The sequence below is a fragment of the Protopterus annectens genome, chromosome 8.part1 (assembly GCF_019279795.1).
Source record: "Protopterus annectens isolate FY-2018-M chromosome 8.part1, PAN1.0, whole genome shotgun sequence".
Lineage (NCBI taxonomy): Eukaryota > Metazoa > Chordata > Ceratodontiformes > Protopteridae > Protopterus > Protopterus annectens.
This window is the reverse complement of record NC_056742.1, coordinates 470,763,606-470,786,392: the sequence shown is the minus strand read 5'-3', so window position 1 is coordinate 470,786,392 and position 22,787 is coordinate 470,763,606. Positions and strand designations below refer to the sequence as shown.

The window sequence follows — 22,787 nt, the reverse complement described above, 5'->3', positions numbered from 1 at the left end:
TCAGAGCAGCTACACTTATCACTTCCCCAGGTTTAAATCCTCTACTTCAGCTTGACAATGTAATTCCACCTCATCTGGGCATGCCTAACTACGTCCCTCAGTGACTCTGAACTAGTAATTAAAAATCGGGGAGTTCATAGGAAAGGCAATGCAGGTTCCCTTCACATAATATGAAAGAGGAGATATTTTAGAGATGGCTTAAGCAAGAAATAACTTCCTGCACAGATGTCTTAAAACAGTGCATAAAAAAGTGAGACTGGTGGGAAAATATAAAGACTGTAATAGCACACATAGGATCAAGGGGTTACTAGGCTATTGGCCCTGAGGTCCTTATAAGCCTAGCCAAGAGTTTAGCCCACGTTTAGACAAGTCAGCAGACAGAGCCCCTGTCCAGCAGGGACACAGGTGGAATCCCAAGAATGTATTTTCTGTTTCCCATCTAGTTATCCAGGTTGTCCTTAAAAAAGGGCTAATCAGGTACTCTGCTAGACGTAGAGAGGGAGTCTATTCCACATGTGGGGGAATATCTGGGACATAAATTTGTCCCAGCAACAAGTCCTATTGATATCACAGACCAGGTCTACTTTGATTCAGTGAAAACTAATTTCACTGAATCTCAATTCACCCTAAAAAAAAAATTGCTGAAAGCTGAAATCACTGAAAACTCATTTCACTGAATCACGTTTCACTGAATGTAAGTTGTTTGTCTATCGGTTTTCCCGGTTAGGGGCCGCCACAGCGGAACTCCGGTCCGCTAATGATTGGCAGTAGATTTTCAAGAACAACGAGGTGCCAGCTCAACGTTCAACCTTCAATGAAGGCATGCCCATTTACGCATGTTTTTTGAACGTCCACCCGACCGCGGGGAGGACATGCAGACTCCACACAGAAGGCACTCCCCGCACTCCAGCCGAGAATCGAATGAGAGAACCTCTTGCTAAGTACTGTTGGGCAAATAAAACATATATGCCTTTTTTCCCCACTATAGTGCGATCCTGTAGTTAATATATATAGCTAGGTGGGTGTGGGGGGGGCACAACGCCCCACCTACTTAGCTTTTATATTTATGAATCTCATTTCACTGAAAGCTAACAATATAAAACCAAATGTAGGTGGGGGGCCACGCCCTGAAACCCCCCACTGTGGGGGGCTGTGCACCCCACACCCACAACTATATATACTAACTCCAGGATCACACTACAGTGGGGAAAAGGGCACATACATTTTATTTGACCAACAGTACTTACATTCAGTAAAATGTAATTCAGTGAAATGAGTTTTCAGTGATTTGAGCTTTCAGCAATTTGGTGTGAGTGTTTTGAAATTCAGTGAAATGAGTTTTAAGTAAATTAAAGTAGACCCCACAGACCAGGATGAGGTCGTGCATACGGGTTGCTCAAGTGGAGCTTGACTTGCGGATATGCAGCAGTCACATTAAGGTGGGGTCTGAGATTCCTTTGTATGCCAGACAGAGGTCACCTCTGAGGAGTCTGCATGAAACTGAGTAGAGGGATAGGGCTTTTAGCCTATCTGTGTAGGGTAGATGTTTGAGGTCCTGGATTCTCCTGGTGAGGAACCTCTGTGGTCTCTCCAGCAGCTGCATGTGCTTTGCGAGGTACACGCCAAAGGGGGTGTTGTACTCAATACTTGGCCTTATAAGGGAAGAATACAGGGATCTTATGACCTTTTTGTCCATGGATAAGATACCCTTACTTATGAGGTTGGTCATGTAGAAAGTTTTCCATACAACGGAAGCAACATGGTGGTCAAAAGTCAGGTTGCTATCAACCTGGGTGCCCAAATCTCTCACTAATGATTCTGCACATACGGCGTTGTTATTAATTTGATAATATGTGGGGACAGCACTCTCCCCACAGGGGATGATGATGCATTTTTTGGCATTCAGTTTGAGGCCATGTTTCTGGCACCAGTCATTTGTTTGGGTGAGCCTCTCTTGGAGGACGTCCACATCACTTGGAGAATTGATGACTGCAGCCAGCTTGCAGTCATCTGCAAACATGGTTAGCTGTAACCCACTGGCTTTGGCCTGCAACTCAGAGAAGTATATCCCGAATAACAGACCCCAAGACCAATCCCTGGGGAACGCCACTCATTACGGGTCTACTGCTTGAGCTGGCTTCCCCTATTTTGATTAGGTGGGCTCTATCAGTGAGCCAGTTTGCTACCCATCTGGTAACATATGGATTGATGCCTAGTTGAGAGAGTTTATCTACTATGCCCGAGTGGGGAATAGTGTCGAAGGGCTTGGCCAGGTCAAAGTAGGTGGTGTGCACCATCTTCCCCTCGTCCATGGCTTTGATGACTGTCTCAAAGAAGTCGATCAGATTTAACAGACATGACCTCCCTTTGACAAAGCCAAACTGTGTGGGGTCGAGTGTTTGGAGGTTGCCAATGTCCCTGTTAATGAGGTCCATGATAATCCATTCCATGGCCTTGCAGATCAGGCTAGTTAGGCTGATGGGGCTGCAATTTCCTGGATCAGTGGATGCTCCACCTTTGTATAAAGGGATGACAGTGGCTGTCCTCCACTCGGCTGGGACAAAGCCAGTACTCAGGCTTTGGTTGAATAGGGTGCCTAATGGTGCTGCAAGTTCAAGCCTGAGTTCATGTAGGATGCAGCCTGGGATATTATTGGGTCTAATGGAGGCTGCATTTCTTTGCCTTTGAGAGGGCAGTGATGACCTGTTCCCTAGAGATACGGGGTGGGGGGCAGGTACTGGGGATGTCCTGATTTACAGATGGGGGGGCAGAGGGGAGACATTTTTGCTGAATCTGTCACCAAGTAGATTGGCTATATCTACAGCATTTGTGTATGTGGTGTCCTTGACCACCAGTTCTAAACAGATCAGGGTGCTTCTTTTGAGATTGCGGACATATGTGAAGAAGGCCTTATGCATGTCTCAAGTAGATGTGGCCAATCTGAACTCAAAGTTGGCTTTAGAGGATTTCACTAGTGCTCTTAGTTGCTTGTTCAGGCTAAGGAAAGTTTGCTTCCAACTGGGCACCTGCTCCTTCTTGGTGCTGGACAGTATTTTTTTCCTTTGGATATATAGTTTATTTATTGCAGATGTCCACCAGACAGGTTTACTCTTCCTTGCGGAGGATGATTTTGTCTTGTCAGGTATTCCTGATTCCATGCATCTACATAAATACTTGTATAGTACTTCAGTGTAGATTTGGACATTGGTGTCATTTCCTACAGTGGGGGGAGGGGGCTGTGAAGCTGTTTATACCATGCCTCAGGAGGTTGTAATCAGCTCTGGAGAAGTTTTTTTGTTTTACCCTAGCTAGAGGGGGAGGCCGTGGTGGAGCAGCGGTTAACGTTGCCACCTCACAGCAACAGGTTCTCTGGTTCAATTCTCGGCTGGAATGCCTTCTATGCAGAGTCTGCATGTCCTCCCCATGGTCGAATGAATTTAAAGACATGCAGGTGTGTGTGTGTGTGTGTGTGTGTGTGTGTGTGTGTCTGTGTGTGTGTCTGTGTGTGTGTGTGTGTGTGTGTGTGTGTGTGTGTGTGTGTGTGTGTGTGTGTGTGTGTGTGTGTGTGTGTGTGTGCCTTCCTTGAAGGTTGGACGCCAGGCTGGCAACTCAACACCGTAAAAATTCACTGCCAATCATTAGTGGACCAGTGTTCCACTGTGGTGACCCCTAACTGGGGAAAGACAAAAGACAGTACCCTAGCTAGAGGGGGGGGGGGGGTCAGGGGAAATGGTGACTTCGAAAGTGACTGCTTTATGGTCAGATCTTACCAGGGAGGATGGTACCGCAGGGGTGCTGCAGTGGTTACTCATGCTGATTAACACCAAGTCCAACATATTATCTCTTGTGGGGGGTATCAACTAGCTGTTTCGAGGCATTTGCATTGATAAAATCAAGGAATCTCTGGGCATTTGTGTTCTGGCATGAGTAGTTTTTCCAATCTGTGGTTTGGTAATTAAGGTCACCTGGGATCAGGGTAAAGGGTTGAATCTTGATAGATTTGAAGAGGTGCAGATAGGTGGAGTGGGCATCTTGAGTCAAATTTGGGGGCCTGTAGCTAGCTATAACTTGAATAGGAGCCTTGTCAACAGTTAACTGCACCTGGAGTGTCTCCTGTGCGTCATACTGTTTGACCAGTCTGGAAGTGTGTGTATCTTTTAATATATGTTGAAACTCCACCTCCTTTGGCTTTGCTGCCCAAATTTTGGGGTCTGAATGTATGATAGGTTGAGTAACCAGGTAAGGCTGGAGAGCTCTCCACAGCTTTGAACCAGGTTTCTGTGACTGCACAAATGTCAACATCTTCCAGGGTTAAGAATGCTTACAATGAGTGCAGTTTCATGTTTAAACTCCTAGCGTTTAGCAGCATGGCCTTTAATTTGCATTTTGTTGAGATTTTTATGTTGGTAGTATCGACCTCATGAGTTTTCCTAAAAAAGCACAATGGGGGTGGCAAGGGCCTTTTCCAGAAGGCCAATGCCCAAGTGAGACAGATGCAGGCCATTTCTAGCAAAGCATCGTGGTCTGTCGATCATCTCTTCCCAGGCTGTCAGGCACTGGATCCCCCTGGAATGACACCAAAAACTAAGCCAATTGTTAAAGTCAATAATTTTCTGTTTGTCTTGAAGCATCATTCTGGGTGATGGTAGAATGCTGCTTAAGGCTAGGGACATACCTGCCAGGGACACATAGTCAGCGAGCTCAATCATGTCTCTCTTCATATAGTCCAGGGAGGTATGTCTCAAGTTGTTCACACCAACGTGGACTATGACAGAGTCATAATAGTACCTGACGTTGAGAGACTTGAGTGTGGATGTGATATAGCGGATTCTAGCACCTGACAAACAACTAACTGTGACTTTCTCCTTATGCAGCCTATGACTAATATGTTGGGTTTATAGTTAGGCCTTAATGGTTGCAAGACACTGATGTGTGGACTATGCATGGTATGTGGTGTGGAGGGTTGTGGAGTTCTCATGTGTTTTTGCCTCTGAGATCTCCATTGTTTGGGTTTGTTTTTGGTGAGAACCTCTGCATGTGTGTGTGTGTTGTGTAGTTCTGGGTGGTGTTTGAGGTGTAGTGATTGTGTTGACAAACTCCTCAGTGCCAGATACACTGGCTTGTGAGAGACAGCATAGCCTCTAGCTTCTTTAAGTAATTGCATCTCTCTCAAATTGTGTTCCTAGGTGGTAATAGTAGATGGTAGTCCATGTACATGAGGCAGTTGCTACACTGTCTCAGGATGCCCATATCAACCAGGCTGGCAGGAGAAACCATAGGAAATTGTCCATCCATATTTGTCAGAATCTTGAGGGAGGGAGGGAGGGAGAGAAGCCCGGTACAGCTAAGGGGTAGGCCTAAATCCCAAGTGCTTAACCTAAAACTAAGAGGCTTAGAATAACACCTAAAATTTAAACAGGCTAAAAACAAGCAGTAATAAATGCAGCAGAGACGATTCAATTGAACACTTTAATGACAAGTATCAGAAAAATGAAGACGAAGTGATAGAGTAGGAGGAGGAAACACAAATACTGTAAAAGAGCTGAGTAAAGTTTTTTTTTTTTTTTTTTTAGTAAAGTGGAAAGGGAGAAAGGAGATAATTCAAGGACAAGAAACTATGGGGATAGGCCTTCCCAAATCCAAATATTCTCTCTGTATTAGGCAGAATGAGCTAATCACACTGCACTGGGAGGAGTGTCTCAGACCAAATTTACACTAGGGGTGGGAAACTGCAAAGTTACCAATTATAAAAACAAGACACCAACAGGGTGGGAAACTGCTACAGCTACTAGCTAGACTATTTTAGGCAAATAAACACTACAGAAATGTTTATCACAGCAGAAAAACAGCAGTGAGACACTAAATGAAAGTTTTAAACAGATAAAGGAGGAAGGAGACTCTAGAGAATGCTTTTAACTGCAAACAAATCAGTTATATGATACACTTTGTGATGCCCGTGCACTGGCCAAGTAATCAAGGAGCCTCAATCCTCACCAGTAGCACCAGTAAGGGGCATGCACACTGAAAAGGATAACAAGTACACACACAGTAAAGTACAATTTCCCTTAAGAGCATACAGAGATCACAGTCAGTCTGGGGCTGGTTTCTCCCTTTCTCTCCAGATCCCCAATAAGACACCCCACTGGCACAGCTATAGGGTACAGGTCTCAGCCTAGTGGTCAAACTAAAACCTCCAGCACCCTCTCTGTCCAACCAGTGATTCGTGTCCCTGCCCAAGTAGATATGAGTTATACAGAAACACACAGACACTCCTGGGGAAGGCTGCTACAGGATCTCCAGCTATGCCCCCTTCTCTGCCCAGCCTATAAGGTAGAAATCACTGACACCAACCACTAATATAAGCTACTAATAAGGCCTTTACCAAAGGGTGTCCATTTTACTCTGCATTATTATTATTATCCAATTAGTAATTATGACAACAGCAGGGCTTATTGGACTGACTGACAGTATCACTATATACATGCAATGTACTCTAGAGCTTAAATTATCTCTACACAAAACAGCCACAGTTAAAAGGTTTAACATATTTAATAATAAAAACACAAGACAAATCTCCTCAATTCAACACTGTGCTAGTCAAGAGTTCAGAAATCACATGAAACTTTAAAATAATACTGTAGAATAGTCTGAAATAAATATAGAAAAGAGCTAGTCTAATCTTACTATTTACTATCTATTTCTAATCGAAACAAAATTCTAAATAACTTACATACATACTGAGCAAAGTCTGAAGACAAATGTAAAATGCTCTGATTCTCTCTCTCTCTCTGAGAAAGTCTTAAATTGATAACACATCACTGCTGACTCATTTTAGATTACATCATTCTTAACAGCTCTGATTTAGCTTCCCAGGCTAACAAACTCAAAATTTGCATTTCTTTTTGTAATGTGCACCTGCAGGAAGCCACAGCCATAAAATACATTATACATGTTAAATCTAGCAATTAACTCTGGTCTCAAAACAATAGAAAGAATTTGCTGGTCCAGACATCATGGCTCCCAGCTTGAGATCAGTCATACAATGCTTGACTTATCAGCTTTATTCCAGCAGAGTGAACTATGGTTACATTTTTGAAGCTCAGTACAACATATAGTTTAATCATAACACATAGTTCTCTTTTACATTTGTAAAACCAGCCTGTGGATTATATTAATATTTACAAATCACACAGAATTATTTACAAGTTTCTATCTGGCTGGGCTGGCAGCCTTTCAGTTTTTCACACACTCCTTGGCAGGAAATCTAAAGAAACCGATGCTTAACAAATAGCGAAAAATTCCAGCTAATACCTTTCGCACAGTGAAACTAGCTAAAAACAGTGTGACAGTAACAAAAGTGATTTAACAGGCCCTGAAAGGCAGTCAATTTCAGTACAATAGTACAGATTAGTTTATAGCAATAAAATACAATAACAAATAGTACTCAGCAAACAATAAAAAGTGCTATAAATGGTTAGAATAAGCAATAACTAGTAAAAATAAGCAAAAAACAGGATACCTGTTATATATCACAGATCAGAGCTGTGGTCAGTGCCCCTACTCCGTTCAGCTCGGTTTGAATAAACAGAATTCCTCTCAAAGGCAGGGCGTAAATACCAGAAGGTACAACCTGAAACAACTTTAAGAAAAGCTCAGAAGGACCAATAAGTGCTTACTCCAAGCCCCAGACCAGCCAACTGTTATCAGCCAGCAACCAATCTACACAATACTTTCACTTAGGTGAAGGAAAAGCTTCTGCTAATTCAAGATGGGCTGGGTCGTGTCATTATATTATCAAACAGTGGAGCCATGCAAAGAAACATGTTCATGTGTGACAAGAGTGTTTGCTTACAGTGCAGAATAGTTGGACAACACTGATGAAACTGACCAGAAAAAAATACAGAGTTAAAGAAGAGCTCCACTATCCCTGATATGAAAACAGAATCCAACAAGAAAGCTGTACAGCTAAAACACCAAGTATTAAACAGGTACCCATACTCCACTGTCATTGAGGCTACATCATTTAATGGTGGACCACAGACTGAGGGAGAATGGAGGGAGAACTAGAGATTGTACAGGGATAAGGGATAACAGGAGGACTCAGGTTTATTGAAAGCATTTATACGGAGAGTGTCTTTTGGTAAGCAACATAACAAAAACACCACATTTTCTTACAGTGTGAGTTTGACCAGTTTTTAACACCTTTATTAAATTATCACTTAAGACAGAGTCAGACAGGCATTAACAAAAACGAAAACAAACCATATTAACATTTATTTTCATTTTACTTACATTATATATTAGAACTATTTTTTTCTTCTTAGTAATTATCATCAGTCCATTAAATAAATAGCTGAATTCCTACCTTCCCTTCAACTTTTCTCCTTCTCCTCTTGAACATTATTCTGTATGTATAGTTCCCACAATTTCCATTTTTTTTCTAAAGAGCTCCTACACTTTTCTAAAGATCCCATTTCCTGTTCTTTTACCTCTGTTACACTATTCACTATTTCTAAGTACAGTTGGTTTACACTTAGATTTCCATTTTATAGTAACTGTTTTTTGGCAGCCACCAGAATTAAACTTATCAAGGCCTTACTATGTCTAGGTACTTCAGATCCTGTATCCCAGCTCAGAAAATCATTTTCTTAGTTACACCCATTTGCTCTGCTAATATTTCTGACAGAGTACTCTGTATGGAATTAAAAAGTCTGCCAACTCGTTACACACCCAAGCCATATGCTCCAAGTTACCTCTTTCTTCCACATCACACCTCCAACATCTGGCATCCACCTGAGGAAAAGTTCTTTGGAGTCTGCTTGGGGTACAAAAATGCCTATGGCAAACACTTCCAAGCAAAAATACTAAATCTTTCAGATTTGCTGTGCATTTGGGAGACTTGCATTATGTCCTCCCATTATTTCCTTGTGAATTGCGTATCCAATGCCTCTTCCCAATCTTTTCTAATTTTTCTCTGATGGAGTCCTATAGTTATCATGCAATATTTTATATGCCCTAATAATGATCCCTTTTTAACATGAGCTTCTGTCCTAGATTCATCTAAAAAGACTACCAGAGTGGGTTTTTCACTTAGGAAACCTATGCTCTGATATCAATCCCTGATAGGGAAGGCAATCTGTAACCTGCAGTACAAATGTCTTCCTGGTCTCTTCCCACTCTATTATTTTTCCCTCTCTAGTTATTTACTCCCAATACGTGCCTTCGCTGAAGGTTGGGCGTCAGGCTGGCAACTTGGCACCATAAAAATCTACTGCCAATCATTAGCGGATCGGAGTTCCACTGTGGTGACCCCTAACAGGGAAAAGCTGAAAAGACAAACAACCTTGGTTCCTTCACCAGCTTTCTCCAGTGAATTGCAGCACCCCTTGCCTATTCTCTGTACTCTTAATTGCAGTAATCTCTATCAAGAGAATCTCTTTTCTCCATTCTCATGTTGGCTTAGTTCTTAGAAGACTTTCTGCTACTTAATGAATATAATACTATGTATGGTTTTGGTTACTCTCCTTAAGGATCTGCACCCAAATCCCTCTCTCTCTCTCTCTCTCTCTCTATATATATATATATATATATATATATATATATATATTTCTTGAATTTTCTCCTTTGGTTCATCATCATCCCTCTTCACTTTGAATTACAGCTTTCTGCTTATGTATATGAGCCTTAACTGTGTGGCTCTAAAATATCCCTTCAAACCAGGTAATCCTACACCACTTTGTTGTGGTGGGAGGATTAACTTATCCCACTTGAACTTTGCCCTCTTCCCCTCCCAGATAAAATGCTTCAACTCTTTATTACTGTCCACAACTTTTCCTCAGGTTGATAAAAATATGCCTAACCTGCATATAAAACTAAAGGGACTAAACATTTTAACTGCGTGTATCTTGCTATCCATAAACAAGAACTTCCATGTTCTCACTTTTTGGTGTTATCTTTTGTTTACTCTCTTCCCAAATATCCTTAGCTGCCTTAACAGAATCCATTTCAACATATACTCCTAAATACTTCATTTTGTCATGCACCCATGAAGAAGGGTATTGCTGAAACAATTCATGTGTGGGTACATAGTTAACAGATATAAGTCTTTGTTTCATCTTCATTAATTTTATAACCTGAAAAGAATTGAAACTGCCTCGGAATGTTCCACAACCTTGAGGTGCCGTTTTCTGTTTTTATCAAGTACAAAAATAATATAATTTGCAAATAAAGCCATCTTTTCTGGATTACTATATCCATTATATCCTGTCTTGCTCCTCTGCTCAAACACAAAGTATCAGAGAGGAACCCTCCCACTTTAATTTTTGCCTCCGGTTTCTTATACAATATCGCTGCCACCTCACAGCAAGAGGTTCTCTGGTTCGATTCTCAGCTGAGGTGCCTTTATGCAGAGTCTGCATGTTTTATTTCTTCCCCATTTTAGACCCCACTTTTATCTCACTCCCCAGCTATAACTTAAAAAATTTCCATCTCCCCTAATAACTCTCAAATAATTTCCACTACCCATTCCTTAAATTCCTCTCTTTTTAACAGGTAGATGTGGAAGTGACAATGCCTCAGCTGTACTTCATTACCCTGCATGTTTATCTTAGTTGCTATTGGCACACGATTTGAAATATATATTGGAAGCACATCAAAGCTTTCAATAAGGTTCATAGGTAGGTACTAGGCTATCTGCCCGAGGGCATTTATAAGCCTAGCCAGAGTGTGTCAGCTTTCGCCGCCCCATTGATTAATTAACTGATCCTCAGTCAAGCAGAGCCAATGAAGTGATCCCAGGATGTATTTTCTGTTACTCATCCACTCGTCAAGGTTTCTCATGAAGAGTTTTAGTGAGGGGCTCTGCCTGATGTAATTTGGAATTTTGTTCCAAAGCATGGAGAGTCTCTGTGACAGGAATCTATCCCTCCAGCATGTTCTATTTATTGTTGTGGCAAGGTTTAGCTCACTAGGCCGCGTGGCTCGCAGTGACTTGGATTTCTTTAGTTGGAGCATGTCCATCAATTCTGAGTTGGACATGGCTTTGTAAGTCAGGCAGCGATCACCTCTGAGTAAGCGATATGCCACTGAGTACAGCCGGAGTTTTTTCAGTCAGGCTGCAGAGGACATATGTTTGAGGCCAGTAATCCTCTTGGTGAGGTACTTTTGTGGTCTTTCCAGCTGTTGGAATTGTCTTGTGAGGTGCATCCCAAATGGGGCATAGTACTCTATGATGGGTCTAATGAGTGACGAGTAGAGGGGCACTATAACCTCTTTATTTCTAGATATGAACCCTTTAGTAATTAGATGGGCCACATAGAAGGATTTCCTAACTACTTTGGCAATATGATTGTCAAAGGAGAGATTACTATCTACCTGGGTCCCCAGATCTCTTATTACCTCTTCTGTATTAAAGGGGATGCCACCTATGTGGTAATTCGTGGGTGTTTTGTTTTTCCCAAATGGGATGACTATGCATTTTTTCGCATTTAGCTTGAGGCCATGACTTTGACACCAGGTGTCTGTCTCAGTAAGGCCCTTTTGGAGGATGTCTTTGTCAGCCGGAGAGTCAACTATGTCTCCCAGTTTGCAGCCATCAACGAACTTGATTAGCCATAGTCCTCCTGTGTTTGCCTGTACTTCTGAGAAGTAAATGCTGAACAATAGGGGTCCCAGGACCGAGCTTTGCGGGACACCCCTTGTGATTGGTTTAGAGTCGGACCTGGAGCTCACTATTCTTACCGTGTGAGTTCTGTCTGTAAGCCAGTTGGCAACCCATCTCGTGACGTAGGGGTTTATGTTCAGGCTGGTGAGTTTTTCTGTAATACCCGAGTGGGGAATGGTGTCGAAAGCCTTGGCATGGTCAAGGTAGGCTGTGTGAACCACCTTTCCCTCGTCTATGGCCTTGGTGACTGTCTCAAAAAAAGTCAACCAGGTTTAGTAGGCATTATATCTGCCCTTAACAAAAGTGTTTGGAGGTTCCCAATGCATTTGTTAATGAGTTCCATGATGATGCTCTCCAGAGCCTTGCAGACCAGGCTAGTTAGGTTTATGGGGCGATAGTTACCAGGGTTAGTTGTGGCTCCTCCATTGTGGAGAGGAGTAACCATTGCTGTGCACCATTCTATGGTCACATAGCCTGTGGAGATGCTGAGGTTGAACAGTGTGTTTAGGTGGGGGGTTAGTTCACTCTGTAGTTCGTGCAAGATGCAGCCTGGGACACAATCTGGTCCCACTGACGCTGTGTTTTTGGCTTTTGAAAGGACTGTTTTCACCTGTGTGCCTGTGATTTTTAGAACACTACACTTTTCTGGTATTGTTGTGGGCCCTTTTGGAGGTGAGAGCAGGGTGAAGTTTGCACTGAATCTATCTGCCAGGATGTTGGCAATATCAGTAGGTTCAGTATATTTTGTGCTATTTTGCACTAGTTCAGTGCATATCTGTGAGTTGTCACTTAGATTCTTAACATAGCTAAAGAAGGCTTTGTGGTTATCTTTTGAATCCTTGGCTATTTTTCTTTCAAAGTTAGCCTTGGATGATTTCATGAGAGACCTTAGTTTCTTACTGATACTGATCAGGGATGTCTTTCCTTCTTGGGATTTTTCTTTTTTTCTGAACTAGTTTCCTCCTTCTATTGTATAGCCTTTTTATTGCAGGGGTCCACCAAACTGGTTTCCTTCTCTTAGAGGAGTGAGTCTTGGTTTTGCTAGGGGATGGCATGATCCATGCATCCTTGCAGGTGCTCATAGAGTACATTTGTAAAGGTTTCTGCATCTTGGGCAGTGTTATCCTTTAGCATGGGGACTGTGAAACTTACCACCTCTGTCTTAAGTAAGGTGAAGTTTGCTTTAGAAAAGTTTTTTTACTGTGGTTTCCTTAGTTGGGGTGGGGTGGGGTGTGGACATACAGAGTGATCAGTTTATGGTCTGATCTAACCAGTGACGGGTTGACCTCCTTTGTGGAACACCTGTCGCCCATGTTGATGATGACCAGGTCCAATATGTTGGATATAAATATGTCCAATTAAATGCACATGTTCCTGTGAGATATTATTTCTGACTAGTCTAGCCCAGTTGCTGTACCTTTGGGAATTATATGCAAATTCTCTCTGAGTTTCTACAACTGAATTCAGATCTTCCATACCAAATACTTTCATACATTTCTTCAGAAATCTACCCTCTTTTGTTATATTTTTCCCTTCTTGGTCCCCCAATACATCCTCACATTTGAAAATCAAGTTCTAGTCTTCATCTATAAGTAATATTCATGGCTGAAACCAATTATTTCTTGCAAAATTTTCTTATGCTCCATAACAACAGTTTTAGGTAGAATATAAATGCATACCAGGAAAATCCTCCTCCCTTGTTAATAGCCCCTTACTGCCACAAATCTACCATTACTATCTTTTCCCTCTTCTATCACTACTGGAACTCCTCTAGCAATTAGTCAAGTACTCCCTTTTTCCTCTCCCACTGACATTTTGCTGAATATCCATCCTGAAATCATTTCTTTATCAAATTCACTTGCTTTCTTCTTTCCATATGCGTTGCCTGTAGCACTGCTATTTGCATTTTGCATTTTCTAATATAATTCAATACTCTTAACCTTTCTGTCTACAACTGTGAGGCCATTCACGTTCCAAAATAATATGTTTGGAGTAGCCATCATGATAAGAAATTGTTATTCCCACCTATTATATAGGACAGTCTTTTTTTACTGACTATTTCCAGCTATTGTGTTACATGCACCCAACAATGCTTGGCAGTTTGACCCTTTATACAGTTGTTTCTTGTCATCTCCATTTCAACCTATGTCACATTTCACAAGACTTGTTTTAATTAAAAAAATAAATAAATAATACTCCCATAACCAATTAACTTAAAAAAACACATAGTAGTTTAACCCTTCAGATAGGAAGAATTGTCCCGAATCAACAGTTGGATGCGCAGGCATTAATTAACCTAACATTAAGGTTATCCATGCTAAGATGCATGTTACAGTTTGTGCTCCTACTTACACTATTTGTTTTTGTCTTATCTTTACTTCCCTCCCACATGTGAAAAACAGCGTGCATGTTTTCAGAAAATATAATATTTTAGCCTTAACAAAAAGTGCACTGACTATCTTTAAAGGGGAGGTAGGATCTTTTAAAGAGGTCTAAGCAAAAAAAAAAAAACTCCCTTAAGAGAGGCCTTGCATAATTTAGAAGTGCACTGATTATCTTTAAATAAAACTAAATTATACACTGTTCTAGTAAATGCATTAAAGTGTTTAGTTACCAGAAAAGCTGTTATCTTATTCACTTTCAATAATTTCAAACTATTTTTTACTGAACTGCTTGCCCTTGTACCTTTTAATTTTATGTTTCTTTCAATAAACAATATCCAGACCTCTTGATTTACTGCCTTTGACAGTGATCTAGCTTTTGACCAAAATATGTCCACTGTTGTGAGGAAGTCCTGTATTGTGTCACTGATGAGAGCCTAGTACTCACATATGACCCTTTAAAATTGGAGCACTTACTCTCTGACTTGGAACTGCACAACATAGCAGTACAGCTTAGACTGGCTTATTTTTGTTAGATTGACACATAACAGTAGAAGAAAATAATTAATTTCTCATTTACTACACTGCTGTACTGAGTTGTTTAGAGTTTCCTTTTGGTCCTGGTTTGGGTATCATGCCAATTTTCACAATTCATACAAAATATCAGTCTGAACATACAGTGGGTCATGTCTCAACCAAGAGACTGAGACTGAATGGCTGAATTATTTACCATAGGTTATCATACCAAAATGACTGGGCTGTAGAAAATAAGGACATGAGGGTGAGGGCAAGAACCCGGAGTTTAATCATGTACATAAACAAGATGCTAGGGGCAATGTCACTTTTACTTTGGATCAATGCAAATTAAAACTGAATACTGCTCAAGAGGTTTATTTAACTGGACAAAGAAGTATGGCAAATAGACTTTGACAGCTAAAGTTATCAAGAGCAGAGGCCCAACACTCTCCTTCCTGAGTTACTCCTTTGCTTGTTGTTTAATGAAGAACATTTATATACAATAATGGGTTTTAGGAATGGGTCTGTGAATGATTATGAATTTCCAGCTGTTGTTGGATGTCTGAAATGACCAAGATAAGTGAGCACACCTCTGTCTCCTTCTCTAATATGTAATAAAATGAAACCAGTTTAGAATATTCAGCTAGAAATGTTTACATAAATACTTAAATATGCCAAACAGGCTACAGTAAATTTTCCCAGTTTAAAACAAAAACAGGTGACAACGTGGCATGGGAGTGCAATAACAATGATAGAATGCTCTCAAAATGTTCCAGATAAAACTGCAAGGTCTAAAATGATGAAACTGATTTATTACATTAAGAGCTTTTGTCCCTTTAGATCCAGGTCTTTTTCAGACTGTTCCTGGAAATCAAATCCAATGTGTAATGAGCAAGAAAAGTGTGTGGATTAGCCCAAGTTGCAGCTACACAAATATAATCTAAAGATGCTCTGGACCAAAAAGTGAAGAAACCACCAGAGATCTTGTAGAATGGGCCCTAGGAGGTTTTGGTTAGATAAACTCAATTTACCACAGACAAAGATTATACAATCTGTCAACCATTTGGTCAATGTAACTTTAGATACACAACTACCTACTCTATTAAGATAAAAACAAATAACTGTTCAGATTTCCTAAAGTCTTTGATTATATGAAGATATAAATAAAGTTGTCTATGCACATTCACCAGGTGTAACATGTACTCTCCTTTATTTTAAAAATTCGGAAAGAATACCGGGAGATTAATGACTTGGTTAATATTTGACTCAGAAGCTACCTCAGGTAAAAAGGATGGATTAGTTCACAATGACACACTCTCCTTGTGAAAAAAATAGATTAGGAGGCTTTGAAGACAGCCTGGAGTTCAGATACTCTCCTAGCTAATGTAATATCCATTAGAAAAATGGTTTTCCAAGATACAAATTTTAAGTCAGTTTTGGCTGAAGGTTCAAAAGAAGATTGGATTAAGGCCTGAAGCATTATATTTAAATCCCAAGGGAAAGTAGGATATTTTAAAAGACGTCCAAGCAAAAAAAAAAAAAAACTCCCTTGAGAGAGGCAATGCATAATTTGGAAGAGGCTAATGCAGAGTTATTTTTGCCCATGTGGAAATTATAAATGGCAGCCAAATGAACTCTAATAGCTAAAAAACTAGCTCCTTCATTAAAGATTGAAGCTAAAACTTCAAGGATCACTAGTAGAGGCGCTGAAAAAGTGTTGAGATCTTTAAGGGCTCAGAAGACAAATCTTTTCCATTCACTCTTGTAATCCTTTCTAGCAGAAGTCTTATGGGAAGGCAGCAAAATATGACAGATCGGTGAGGAAAGCCTGGACTGTTTAGCAATAAGCAGAACTGGAGAAACCATGCAGTCAGCTTCAGCCATATTATGTCTGGACGAGTCATGCCTGTCAGGTAAGACAGGAGGTCTGGAGTTGGATCCAGAATCCTGGGTGGATGTATAAGATAATGCTAGATGAATGGGAACCAAATATGATGAGGCCAAAAGAGTGCAATGAGGATAACTGTGCTCTTTAACCAAACTGCTTTCTGAAGAAATTTGGAAATTAGTGTTAGGGTGGAAATGCATACAGGAGACCAGAGAACCAATCATGAACTAGAGCATCTCTCAGTAACTTCCCTGTTAGTGAGATCAGGGCAAAGAATCTGCTGCACTTGTTGCTGAGGGGAGAGGTAAACAGATTGCAGCATGGCTGTCCCATTGATGGAAATTTTTTTCCGTCACACTGATGTTGAGAGACCACTCATGTGGAATCAGGATGGACCTGCTTAGTTTGTCTACAATCATATTGGATTTCCCCAGGATGTGTACTGTTATTAGGAAACTGTTGGAAGAGATTCTCCACTGCCACACTCTCATAGCGTCTCAACAAAGAGGGTAAGATCTAGTTCTCGCTTATTTGTTGATGTACCAGACTACCAACATATTGTCCACCTGTATTGCAAATGTCCTGGATGGGAGAGTGTCTTGATAGTTCTGCAACATTAGCAGGACAGCTCTCATCTCCAGGACACTGATATCTATCTTGGCTTCTTCGGGAGACCAAGTACCTTGGATTATCCTTCCCACATAGTGCACCCCAACTGGAGCTGGGAGGCATCTGTTGTCACTGTGGCCTTGGGAAGAGGAAGAACAAAGGGATGGCCTTCATAGAGATGGTTTGAATGAATCGACCAAAGAAAATATCTTTTACAGGCTTGATTGATCTCGACTGGCATGGGTAATGGATGTTGAAGAACGGACCATTGAGTCAACAGAGTCCACTGAAGGACTTTCATATTAAACCTGGCCAATGGAACAAGGGTAATAGTGCTGCCATAGAACCCAAAGTCTGTATTATCAGTCAGGCTAAAACAGATAGGACTTCTGGATCACTTTCTTGACTTGGGACTGCAGATAGTTTATTCGAGTGAGGGGTAGAGAGGCTATCTGACTGTGTCCAAATGAGTATCTACGAACTCCAGACTCTGTGTTGGGGTGAGTTGAGATTTGCTGTAATTGACTGTTATTGCAAGATAAGAACTCAACTGAAGCAAGTAGTCCCTTTCCTATAGTAGTCAATACCTGGTGGGGGCAGTAAGGACCCAGTTATCTTGATAATGAAACACCCACTATTCCAGCAGTCTCAAAGTCAGCCACTACCACTGCCATGCATTTGACAAACACCCTGGGGGCTGTGGTGAGACCCAAGGGCAGTGCTCTGAACTCATAAGGACTGGCTCCCAGCCAGAAGTGTAGCTACCTCCTGGAGCACCTATTCATTTTAATGTGATAGTACACATTCTGAAGATGTACTGAGCACATTCAATCGTCCTTTTACTACAGAGGCAAAATGGACTAAACTGTGACCATACAAAACTTTGTACACTGAACAAACTGATTTAACTTATTGAGATCCATAACTGGTCTCAAGTCCCCTGTCTTGAATAAGTTCTGGACCCTATCTGGTCTGGGAGGACCTCTTGGATGACTCTTTTTACTAGCACCTTTTTTATTTACAGAGATGCTGCCTCCCTCTGACTGGGTAGAACATCAGGGATTTTCTTCAAAATCATGGGAGGAGCTAGGGAAAATGGTATGGTACAACCTCTGGATTTAATCCCCTGCACCCACAAATCTTTTGTGATAGATAGCCAGGTTCTCTGATGCAGGCATAAATTACCCCCAACTGCTTCCAGAGTGGGACAGTCAGGCCTCCCTTTAGGAGTGCTGATAGGGTTTATCTGCAAAATAATTTCTAGATCCCTGGTTCTGCAGACCACCTCTGCGATAAGGATGGCGTCTGAGCTGATTTCCCTTATTCTGTCCCTGGGGGAACTATCTCCACCTGAATCCTGAAAAGGGCTCTGGGACTTCTTAAACCACATCTTTCTTCCACCTTTCTGGTTCCTAGAGAAGGATCTTTAGGGGGTAAAAAATGTGCACCCAAAGCAGACAGGGTCCTTCCCACTTGTTCACACCTGGAGAGTGTGTCTTTAACCTTGAGGCCAAACAGAGAAGATCCTTCAAAGGGTACATTGACCAATGAGGACTTAAATGGTTCTGCAAAATCGCACACCGCATGGATGCATTTGAGATAGACTGGAGGGCAGCCAGTTGCAAGGAGATGAAGGACATGAACCCCCAAAAGAGATTTGGTTAAGCACCTTGATCAAATCTCTTTGCAGTCTTGTAAAGTGTGTCAAGTAATTAAGTGCTTCCTAAATCTGTCCAATCTGAGACTGATGGATCTGACTTTTTCTGAACCATGGCAGGGGCCTCCATTGAAGAAGTAAAAGCTGAAATTGAGAATTGATCTGGATAATTTCTCTGGTACTCTTTGTCTTTAGTTTGAGGGTCCACTTTTAATTTCTCAGACTATTTAGAAGGAGTTTGGGCCACAACCACTGAAGAGGAAGATGTAGAGGGCAAGAGACACTACAAAAATAATTTGTTTTTAAAGTCAATCAAGGCCCAATAATTAAATCTGGAGCAAATGTCACAGTTAACATCAAGGTGTGCCAGAACCAAACAATCCACACTTTCCCTGCAGGCATCAGAATTTGGAATCTTATGCCCACAGGAAACACACTTTTTAAAAACGGAGGGTTTTTCAGACATCTTAAGACAGCTATCAACAATGTGTAGCTCAGCACAACAAATACTAAGAATTATTACACTACAAGGAAACAACTTATCTATACAACCAGACACTTTTTTTAAAATATAGGAAAGAACAGAAAGGAAGAGAAGGAAAATTGCCAACAATAGTAGACAAAGTACTCAAAAGAGTACAAAAGGATACCAGTAATGATAGTGAGAGAAGTACCAAAGTTGGTAACTAACATTTAAAAGGGAAGGAAGACTTGCTAAGAACACCTAAAATATGGGAAGAAAGGCAAAATACTAAAAATTAAGTTAACTCACAAACACCAGCAACAAGGAAAAATATAAAGATTACTCAAAAAACTGAGGTACATTAGGTTGGAGGGCCATTAAGAGTAAAGGTAGGAGCTCGAGAGTTCTAGGATCTGAAGTTCTGGAAGAAGCAGCCAAATCAGATCCGAGTCTTGGATCCAAACCCACCAGCTGAGGAAAGAATGAAAATGACAACTTCAGATTACATGTTAGCACTGGAGGAGAAATTTGTCATCCTAAAGATATACTACATATGAAGGCAATGCAGTGAAACTTGCTTAAGCTAAAACTTTAAAATTTTTAAAAGTTTGAAAGTCTAATAAAAAAACATACACTACACAAATAACCTACCTGAATGTTTTAAGCAAGGGGGCAAGCTCCCTGCACACCCCGTTCTTTAAATATACCAACCCCGAGATCACACTACAGTGCAGAAAAGGGAAATCTTCCTATTCCGTGCTGTATGGAGATCTCTGTTAAAACATTCGTACTTTCAAAAATTCGATCATATGGTGTCGACCATATGACAGTCAAACTTTTGAAAGTTCAATCATCTAATATAGACCCGATTCTTCCATTTTTTTCATGACCACAAATGTATCATCTTGCTAACAAGAGGAAGGACCTGAAGGTCTTTTGTAGGATCCTTTGTGAGGAGGTTGTTACATCTTAAAATTGACAACTTCCTCTTTGCCTTATTATCTCAAGGATTTTGCCAAACTTGGGATAGTCAGTGAAACAGTGGGAAGTTAACATTCTCATCCTCATTAATATCTGGGGTGGTGGACTTCTAGGAAGAGCCCAAGTGCCTCCTTTTGCACTTGTGCTTCCTACCAATTCTCAGAGGTGATGGGTCACTCATGACTGCTCCTGGAAAGGGCCTCCATCTCCTCTGTCCAGCTGTCCAAGAACAAAGCCTGTTCAGGCCAGCATTCACACCAACAGCATTGGGCCTCAGTTTGACCTCCCAGAAAGGGAGTGAGATACCCATCAACCCAGTGCATGACATAACGAGACTTAACCCTGAAGTCTTGAAAGCCAATCCCACTGAAATCAGCAACAGCTTTAACAGTATCAGTGTTGACAATGACCCCAATCCAGAAGTCCAAAGAAACACCAGATGCCAGCAATGTCAAAGCCATTGATACCAGAGTCGAGGGCAATTTAGATGGTACTGATCTCAAAGGCTGCGGTCGCAACATCAAGACCACAGCCAAAACAGACATTAACTGATGCTGATGTTAGCACCTGCTGGAAGGAATTCAGCCTCACTGGGACTAGCACCTATAAGTGGATATCCTGGCTAAAAAATTAGACATTGTTGAAGTGCTTCTGTCTGCCCTCGTACAAGAGGGGGAAGAGGCGAGATACATTTCTGCTAGACCTATCTGAAGGCCAGGCCTCCATCATTATTGTACAAATGGAATTGGATGTCTCCTAATGGCTATTGCAGTGGATGAACAATAAAAAGTCAAAATTATGTGTTCTTCAAAATACATGGGTGCCATGGCTCTAAAATCCATCAGGACTTTCCTTCTTATTCTGTTGACATTTTATTTTGTAGCAAGATCTTTTATTCTTTTAGGATTTGTCTTTTTCTTTCTTGAGGTAAAGAGGCCAGATTTTAGTAGAATAATTTCTGCTGCTCTTTTAAGCTTGAGGATGAAAAGAAAAACAATGTTTAACATAGCTTCATTGGTGTACAGAAGGCTAACAAACAGAAGAGCCTTTATAAGCCTAGCAGTACAATCCAACCCAATTGTTTTCCTACCAGGAGGGGGTATATTAGTTAGGAAGTTTCTACAAGTTATGTGGGGGGGAATAGGTAATGTTAGTTCAGGCATTACTATCTGCCTCTGTCAATCAGAGACATGGGGGGGCAGACCTGGGGAGAATTTCTGACTTTCCATCCACTGGTCAAGGTTATGCTTAAATAAGATTATGGATGGACTCTGCTTCACATGGATGGGAAGCTTGTTCTATAGCATGGGGATCCTCCAAGACACATATCTAGCTCACGAATAAGTCTTATTTATATCACAAGCAAAGTTTAAATCGTTTGATCATGGTTCTGATCCTGTTCATTTTGCTGATGTGAAAATAGTCCATCAGAGCTGGATCTAAGGATGCTTTGAAAGTCAGTAAAAGATCACCTCTCAGTAACTTGTAGGAGACACACACAATACAAAGACAGCGCTTTAAGGCGACCCATAAAGGATAATATGTTTATACCTTGGATTCTCCTGGTAAGGAACATTTTTTGTCTGAGGAATAACTGCTGTCCACTACAGAGCCATCCACATCAACTGAGGTGAAGACCGAGCCCACAGAGTCAGCAAATGATCTTTGGAAGGCTTTTTTTTTGCCTTTTTGAAAAACAGAAGTTGGACCAGCAGGAGTGGGTATGTATCTATGCTGTGACCAAGAAGGGTGTGCTTTGGATGTGGGTAAACTTACTGGAATGAGTTGTTTGGAAGGTAAGGTATCAAACAGTTTGCACAAACACACACACTAAATGTCCCCAAACAGTGTAATGCATTAGAAACATATGAAATTCCTTTCAGAAACTCCTTTAGGATTAAACTAGTCTGACAGAAAATAATGGCAGATCAGCTGTCACAGCATGGACACAAGCACTACTTCCTTTGTAGGATTCCCTACCCCAAAATAAAACACTTCCCCTCATAAAGCATTACTTTCAGCACCCTAGAGTATACCTTAGCAGTGCATTTCCCCACAAAATAAGCCAACAAATCAGTGTAATCTAAAAATAGCGGTCCTGATAGGAAACTTCTGATACTGAAGAAATACAAGTTTCTTAAACTGCCAGAACTGCTAAGGTAAATAATAGTAAGAAATACTTTTTTTTTTCTTGGTATATATAAAAATATTAAAATATACATTTTTCTCTGTGAAACTTTTCCCAAAAGGGAACTTATCTGCCAGAAAGCAGATGAAGTTCCAGCTGCTGCTCCTCTGAAGCCTCTGAACTGCTTCTTCATGAGGTAGCAAAAAAAAAAATGATTTTTTTACTCTGTCTGCTCAGGCGGCCACCGGGGTGCAGCAGTTAGCGTTGCCGCCTCACAGCAAGAGATTCTCCGGTTCGATTCTCGGCTGGGGTGCCTTCTGTGCATAGTCTGCATGTCCTCTTTGTGGTCGCGTGGGTTTCCAATGGGTGTTCCGGTTTCCTCCCACATCCCAAATACATGCTGTAGGTGGATTGGGCACTCTAAATTGGCCCTAGGCATGAGTGTGTGTGTGTGCGTGTGTGTGTGTGTGTGTGTGTGTGTGTGTGTGCCTTCTGTGAAAGG

General features: G+C 41.2%; 1 protein-coding gene across 1 annotated transcript in view; it reads right to left on the bottom strand.

Moving 5' to 3' along the window:
- Positions 1-22,787, bottom strand: part of RPGRIP1L (RPGRIP1 like) — a 1,932,928-nt gene that overhangs the window by 1,355,539 nt on the left and 554,602 nt on the right. The window lies entirely within an intron of this gene.